Genomic DNA, 7500 nt, shown 5'->3' on the forward strand with positions numbered 1-7500 from the left:
TCAGTGTTGTCTGTCTGTCTATAATTTTGCTTGTCTGTCTGTCTGTCTGTTTTTCCGTCTGTCTGTCTGTTTTCCGTCTGTCTGTCTTTCCGTTTGTCTGTCCGTCCGTCTGTATGTCCGTTTGTGTGTCTGTCCGTCTGTCTGTTTGTGGATCTGTCCGCCCGTCTGTCTGTCTGTCTGTTCTTCAGTCTGTCTGCCTGTTTGTCAGTGTGCCCGTCTGTCTGTCTGACTGTCCTCTGCCTGTTTGTCAGTCTGTCCACCCGTCTGTCTGTCTGTCTGTCTGACTGTCTGCATGTTTGTCAGTCTGTCCGTCTCTTCCTGTGTGTCTGTCTGCCTGTTTGTCAATCTGTTCGTTTGTCTGTCTGTCTGTCTGTCTGTCTGTCTGTCTGTCTGTCTGTCTGTCTGACAATCTGCATGTTTGTATGTCTAGCTTTTTATTTGTCTGTCTGTCTGTACCGACTGTCTGTCTGTCTGTCTGCCTGTTAGTATGTCTGTCTACCTGTTTGTCAGTGTGTCTGTCTGTTCGTCAGTCTGTTTGTCAATGTGTATGTTTGTCTGTCTGTCTGTATGTCTGCCATTGTTATGTCTGTCCGTCTGTTTTTCAATCCTCTCAAATATTGTTTTGAACAGTTAACTTCTACACTTCAGACTCACAGGCCTCATGAGCAAATCACTTCCCAGTGGCACCTTAACACTCATGTGGAAACAGTACAATCGTATGCATGCCACAATATGCCTGCGGTGTTAGAGAGGCAACTCGTGGTATAAAAAGGAGCCACGCTTTGCCTTCTTCAGAAGGTCTTCTGTCTGTTTTGGTAGAATAAGCTGGTCACTTCGAGAAGACAAATTAAAACTTATGCCAGGAAGCACTGCATGGGTTTTTAACATGATATTTGAGGAAGTTCCAACGCAAGAGCACAAAACAATTGACAGGGCACAAGACGCAAGTATGGAAATGGTGAAAAAATTCAAACCTACCGGTTTTGAAATTCGAAATCCCGCCTGTCAGTCGGGGAGGTTCCAGAACACGCTAAATAAAGAGAGCCATGCAAATTTTAAGCCAAAAGCCTGCCAATGTGACTACTTTAAATGTAAAACGTCTAACTGAACTAATTCGCTCTATCAGTGAACACGTGCTTCGGATGTTCTTACATTCAACCTGTGTTCCCCTATTTACTCAAGTGTATCACTGCCACTTGTTTCACAGTTCTCTGACAATGGCTTTAACCGCTGTCAACCAGACACATAAACAATCTGTTTAACTCAATAGCGTTGTTAAGTCTGTCTCAGTAAGGGGGAATCAGGCCGTTAACCTTAACCTATTTAGCCGTGTGACGTCCGCAGTTTGTGCGTGCGCGATACTTACGGGTCAAAGGTTACGGTCCGAACCACCGGTAAGCGTTACCACCGGCCGCTAAAACCAACGGTAAGCCAGTGGTAAATTAAAAATATTTCTTTCATTTTTTGTCATGTTAGTTGCACAGGCATATTATGTTCTTGTTTATCTTGTGAGTGGATCTCATTAAAACTGGCTGCAAATTCGAACGTTGAAACTATTTTTGCAAGGATTTTCGAATGTTTGCCTCCTTTGGTGAAAGTTTCTTGCTTGGAAATTGGACCTATTCTGTTAGTAGCGGACAATTTGTTTTACGTGTTTGACATTGTAAAAGTTATACGAACAGGAATTGATTTGCGAGCTTGTCTCATAAACGGGAGTAGTTTGGAGTAGAATACAATTCAAGGGTCTGCCAAACCCTGCAAATGCAGTAGGCAGCCCAGCGACGGTCTTCTCAATATGACTTAAGTGCTACTGCTCAGTCCGCAAGCCCGACCGTTCGATTGGAGGCCGTAGCGCTGAAAGTAGGTTACGTCTCCAGCTAAAGCTACTACTCATGACTTAGGTTTTCTAATATCGATAAAGAATAGCGCTCTGAAAAAATTACAAGTCGCGTGAAGCGATAAACATTTTTTAAAATTTTTTTTTATTCAATCTGTTGGCATCAAACCAAAAGATCAACACCAAAAACCAGACATCGCCCAGGCTACATCAATAGTCTCCACTAGGGTATGGCTTGGGCGTCGGTCATCGATCTTTTGTCTAGGTAAATTCGGAAAATTTGGAATAGATAATTGTCTCAGTCAGTCAATGGACCGAATTTCTAAAAAAAATTTAAAAAAAATATAAAAAATAGAAAATCGGAATATGGTTACATAAATCAGAAATAGCTGGAACGAAATCAAAACTCGTAAGAATTCCGCGAAAATTGGAATGGTTGGTAGCTTTTCAGGTTACATTCTTTGATTAGTTTCAATCAAATGCTTCACATTTAGCACAACTATGAATGAAGAAACAAGAACAAGAAAGTTCAAAATCAAATGCAATTGTTTACCCCCTCACAATTTACTGTACATTATCTTCATGAAATTAAACATCTTCAAGACATTGTGCCTTCAGTCTTCTAAAATTCTGCCAGAAGAAGGTTGCATACACCGAAATATTGCAACTGACTATTGGTTTTTGATCTTTATGATTCTTGATTCTTCATTGTTTTTGTCCTCCCTTTAAACAATTCTCACAACAGCTCTGTAACTCCTCACTGCTGTAATGCATAATGCGCAGTCGGGGGGCCGGCAAAAAAGCTTCGTTGTTGTTGTTGACTGATTGATTTGCAAACCCCAAGCCAATCCCTGCTCGACTTTCTTTCTTTCTTTATTTGGTGTTTAACGTCGTTTTCAACCACGAAGGTTATATCGCGACGAGGGAAAGGGGAGAGATGGGACCCTGCTCGACTAACCATACCCGAAAACCAAGAGGTTTAACACTCGTCCCCGCTAAGCATGCAAACGTAGTACAATTTTAAAGTAAACATGACATATCCATGTATTTTTTTTTTAATTCAGGAGAAGATGAGGAATACAATCCAATCATTTTTTGGCTCACGTAAGTGTAGCCTATGTCTGTCTGTGCGTGTGTGTGTGTGTGTGTGTGTGTGTGTGTGTGTGTGTGTGTGTGTGTGTGTGTGTGTGTGTGCGTGTGTGCGTGTGTATGTCTGTGGTAGAAACTTTAACATTTCGTCATTTGAAGACGTCACATTATGGCGTAAGAGAGTTAGACGTCACGCGAAGAAATTACTGAAAGTCTCGGTCATTTTGGCTCATTATTTTGAGCGGGCCGAGACTAGTTGGAAGGCACTATGGCGGAAAAGAGAGTTATCTTTTCATGTCTTGGCGTCTCAAATCTTATTAGTCAGAAAGCGCATGCACGTAGTCTCGACCAGCGCGTGGTGTGCTTCTTTCTGAGTACTTTACGTCACAAATTGTACTTTACGTACTTGATGATGACGTAAGTTAATTGTATGTGTTCTATTTCGTTGACTGAGCACGGCCGGGACCAGTTGGCGTGGGCGCTGGGGTTTCGAGTTTCATTCGACATGTCAATGCATCGCAGTATGAAATAATACAGGTAGGAGGTTAGTCGATATCGACCAAAGTCGATAAGTGCATTCTTCACTATGGTATTGAGTCTGATTTCGTCGTCCATCTTGAATCAAAAAGCACTCTTCTTACAACAAAAAAAACAACTTCGTTGCGAGCTACGGCGAAGCTTCGCATGTCAAAACTTGAGAAGCGATGTTGGGGTCAAAGTACCACGCCGTAGCTGCGGGTTTTTGGTATTAAGACTTTGCGAAGCTTCGTGTAGTCGACTACGGGCTCAATTAAGGACAGGCTTAAGTAGGCTAGATCAGGGGCCAGTTTCATAAGATAGCAGTGAACCGACTGACAGTCGATCGACTGCCCAGTCGATGGACTGTGGTTGATCGCCGGGTCACCAAAAAGCGCGTTTCATGAGCGAATCACCGTCACCCGCGGACAACCGCAGTCGACCGACTGTACAGTAATCCGAATGGCCAAGTCGAGGGCTAAATTTAGCAACATTACCACTTCCGTTTACTCATTCGCACGTGGAAATGACCGATTTCAAAGAAAAAAACAAGTCTCGGCCCGCTCAAAATAACAATGACCGAGACTTTCAGTAATTCCTTCGCGTGACGTCTAACCCTCTTACGCCATAATGTGACGTCTTCAAGACATAACCCTGACTTGTCTCCTGGATTACTGCGTCATGATAGATACATTTCGAAGAACAATCACAAGGTTTGGCTCACAATCCAAAAAAGTGTGAGCATTCTGCCATTGACTGTGCGGATAATTACATTTATTTTCGGTTTACCGCAGTAAGCCGAACACAGTGTTGGGGGGAGAGCATCACCGTGTTTGGCCAACTTCCGGTGAGACGACCCGCAGTCGGCCGACTGAAATTTTGTTCGTGAAACCCGATAACGTCGGATTACTGTGGTTCTCTCGGACAACTGCAGTTGGTCGACTGTGTTTCTGGCTTATGAAACTGGCCCCTAGTGTCTCTCTTTCTTGCACAGTGTCACCTAAGCTTACTGTGTGTGTGGGTGTGTATGTGTGACGGAGTGATTGAGTTTGTGTTAGTGTTTGTCGATTTCTTACGTGAGCCTTGAAGGCTTCGCCTCTTGTTATATAATTATGTTAGTGAACATTTGATTTTAATGACAACCTTAATCAGCAAATTAATAACCTACGTTTTAACCCATTAATGCCTAGCGTCCTCGTATGAGGACGCTTTCATTTTAGGCATTTCTTTCAGTGCCAATAAGTGTGTGACCAAGTTTGACAGTACACACATATCAAGGGAGAGTATTCGCAAGCAAAAATTGGTTGCTAGAGTTTCCTCCCTTCCATAGCTTCCTTCAGCGGCCATTTTGGACCCCACACGTGTTGTGTCAAGCCAGCATAATGCCACCACCTAGAAGGTAAGGCCATACCTCGTTCAGTTTTTACTTTTTTAATAACATTACATAAGTGAAATTGGTGAGATAACCTTTTTATTTTTTCTAAATGTTTTGTATTTCAGTGATAGTGACTGATCAAAGCGGCGTCCTCGTATGAGGACGCTAGGCACGAATGGGTACAGGTTTTTATAGTCACTTTGCATAATACTTGCTGAGCATGATAGTCACTCAGTGTGTTTTTGTTTTGGCAGATATACTGTCAATGACGTGCTTGACATACTGGAGGAAAACAACACCTTTCAACGAGCAGATGTTTTCATTGAGCCTCCACCAGTTGACATGCTCACTGATGAGGATAGTGGTGACGAGGAAGAGCGCCCCACTGTTGAAAACCTGAATGGACGCCAGCTGTCGGCAAGTGCCACAGCAACTATTATTCTTCCTGATGGAAGACAAACAATCGGAGAGGAAAACCAGACAATTTACACTGAAGAAGAAGCTGTAAGAACCGTTATTTATAATGTGTAAATAAATTAGACAAGTAAGGGGTGGGGTGAGTCTTGGCGAAAATGAATTGATGGCAATGGTGACCGTAAGTGTTTTCATTGCGATTCTGTTGCTATCAGGCTATAGCACGGTGCCCAGAAGAAGGATGAGATGGTCTCACGACAAGGACATCCACAATATTGCCGCCTCAGAAGCGATGACCAGAGACCGCTTTGAAGAAATCTTACGTTACCCGCATTTCAAGGACAACACAAGACTAGACCCTGAAGACAGGATGAGTAAAGTCCGTCCTCTCCTGTCCATGATAAATGAATGATGTCTGAACAACTTTGTCAAGCAACAAAGCCTCAGCATTGACGAAAGCATGGTGCCATATTATGGCCGTCATGGATGCAGACAGTTCATCAGGGGGAAGCCGATTCGCTTTGGCTATAAGTTCTGGATCCTGGCTACCCCTCTTGGATATGTGGTTCAGCTCGAACCTTACCGAGGTGCAAAAGGCAAGCAGGTAACCGAGTGTCCAGGACTTGGCATGGGAGGCTCTGTTGTCATTGACTTGATCGCCGAAATCCAGGGGAATGATGCTTACCATCTGACGTTTGACAATCTGTTTACCTCGCTGAAGTTAGTTGACCATCTGACAACAAAAGGCATCGGATGCACAGGGACAGTGAGGTCCAACCGCATGGAAGATTGTCCACTCAAGAGCGTCAAAGACATGCAGAAGGCAAACATAGGAACTTATGACTACTCCAAAGACGACAAGACCGGCTTCGTTGCGGTTCGCTGGAATGACAACAGCGTGGTGAACGTTGTATCCAACTGTGTGGGCATCCATCCTGTGCAGACAGCTAGCCGTTGGTCGCAATCTGCTCACCAGAGAGTTCAGATTGGTCAACCGTTTCTGATCTCCCACTACAACAAGACCATGGGTGGCGTCGATCGAATGGATCAAAATGTGGACACGTACAGAGTCACCATAAGAACCAAAAAGTGGTGGTGGCCTATTTTTGCATACATTCTAGATGTCTTGTGTGCAACAGGCATGGCTGCTGTATCGACACACTGATGCAGCTACCAACACTCCACTGGACCTGCTTGCCGTTCGCCGCGCCATTGTCAAAAACTACTTGGCCAAAGCAGCACAACCCCCACCTGTTGGTCGTCCACATGGCCACACTCCACAGCTTGACCGCAGAGTGTCCAGAGCTGTACGCTTCGACGGCAAAAACCACGTGGTACAGTGGATCGACAAGCAAATCCGCTGTGCTCTCTGCCACAAGAAATGCAGGCAAAAGTGTAGAAAATGCGACGTCGGGGTGCATGTGAAATGCTTTGAGCAATTTCACACTGAGTGAACTGTACAATTGCAACTGTTGACTCCATGTACTGCTAGTCAAGTGCTAAAGTAGTAAGAGGTTACAAATTTGTGTTCTTCCGATCTCAAATTCTATTGGTAAAGTGCATAAGCTGCTGACCATACCGGACAACTACTAGAAAAAGCACCAAAATGTCCCCAATATGAACAGCCAAAGAGGCAGTTTCAATTTCTTTATTTGTTTGAATGTTATGATTACACTTTCAACTGTTCACAGTTTGATGTTGCAAGAAATTAAAGATGTTCAATGCAACCAAGTGCATAAGCTGCTGACCATGACGGAAAACTACGAGAAAAAGCACCAAAATGTCACCAATATGTACAGCCAAAGAGGCAGTTTCAATTGTTTTCATTTGTTTGAATGTTATGTTCACACTGTCAACTGTTCACAGTTTGCTCTTTGCAAGAAATTAAAGATGTTCATTGTGTTCTACAAGAAAATGTCTTACGTTGGTCTTGTTATTTACCTGTGCCCATTCGTGCCTAGCGTCCTCATATGAGGACGGTCGATTTATTGCATATAAATCACAACACATGCCAATACCATTCAAATGACACTTACACATGACTTTTATATATCATTTGACACCAAACAAACAGAAAAAAAATTGAAAAAAAAATTCAGGCATTAATGGGTTAAGGTTCCAAGCTGAAATGCAATCCCAGAATCACACACACACACACAAACACACGCACACACACACACACACACACACACACACACAAACACACACACACACGCACGCACAAACACTCACACACACACAAACACACACGCACGCACAAACACACACA

The 7500-nt window shown here is 43.5% G+C and overlaps 1 protein-coding gene across 1 annotated transcript in view; it reads left to right on the forward strand.

Moving 5' to 3' along the window:
• LOC138951012 (uncharacterized) overlaps positions 1-7500 on the forward strand; it is a 69995-nt gene that overhangs the window by 50524 nt on the left and 11971 nt on the right. The gene's annotated exons all lie outside the window — the stretch shown is intronic.

Source organism: Littorina saxatilis, linkage group LG16 (genome assembly GCF_037325665.1).
Source record: "Littorina saxatilis isolate snail1 linkage group LG16, US_GU_Lsax_2.0, whole genome shotgun sequence".
Taxonomy (NCBI): Eukaryota; Metazoa; Mollusca; class Gastropoda; order Littorinimorpha; family Littorinidae; genus Littorina; species Littorina saxatilis.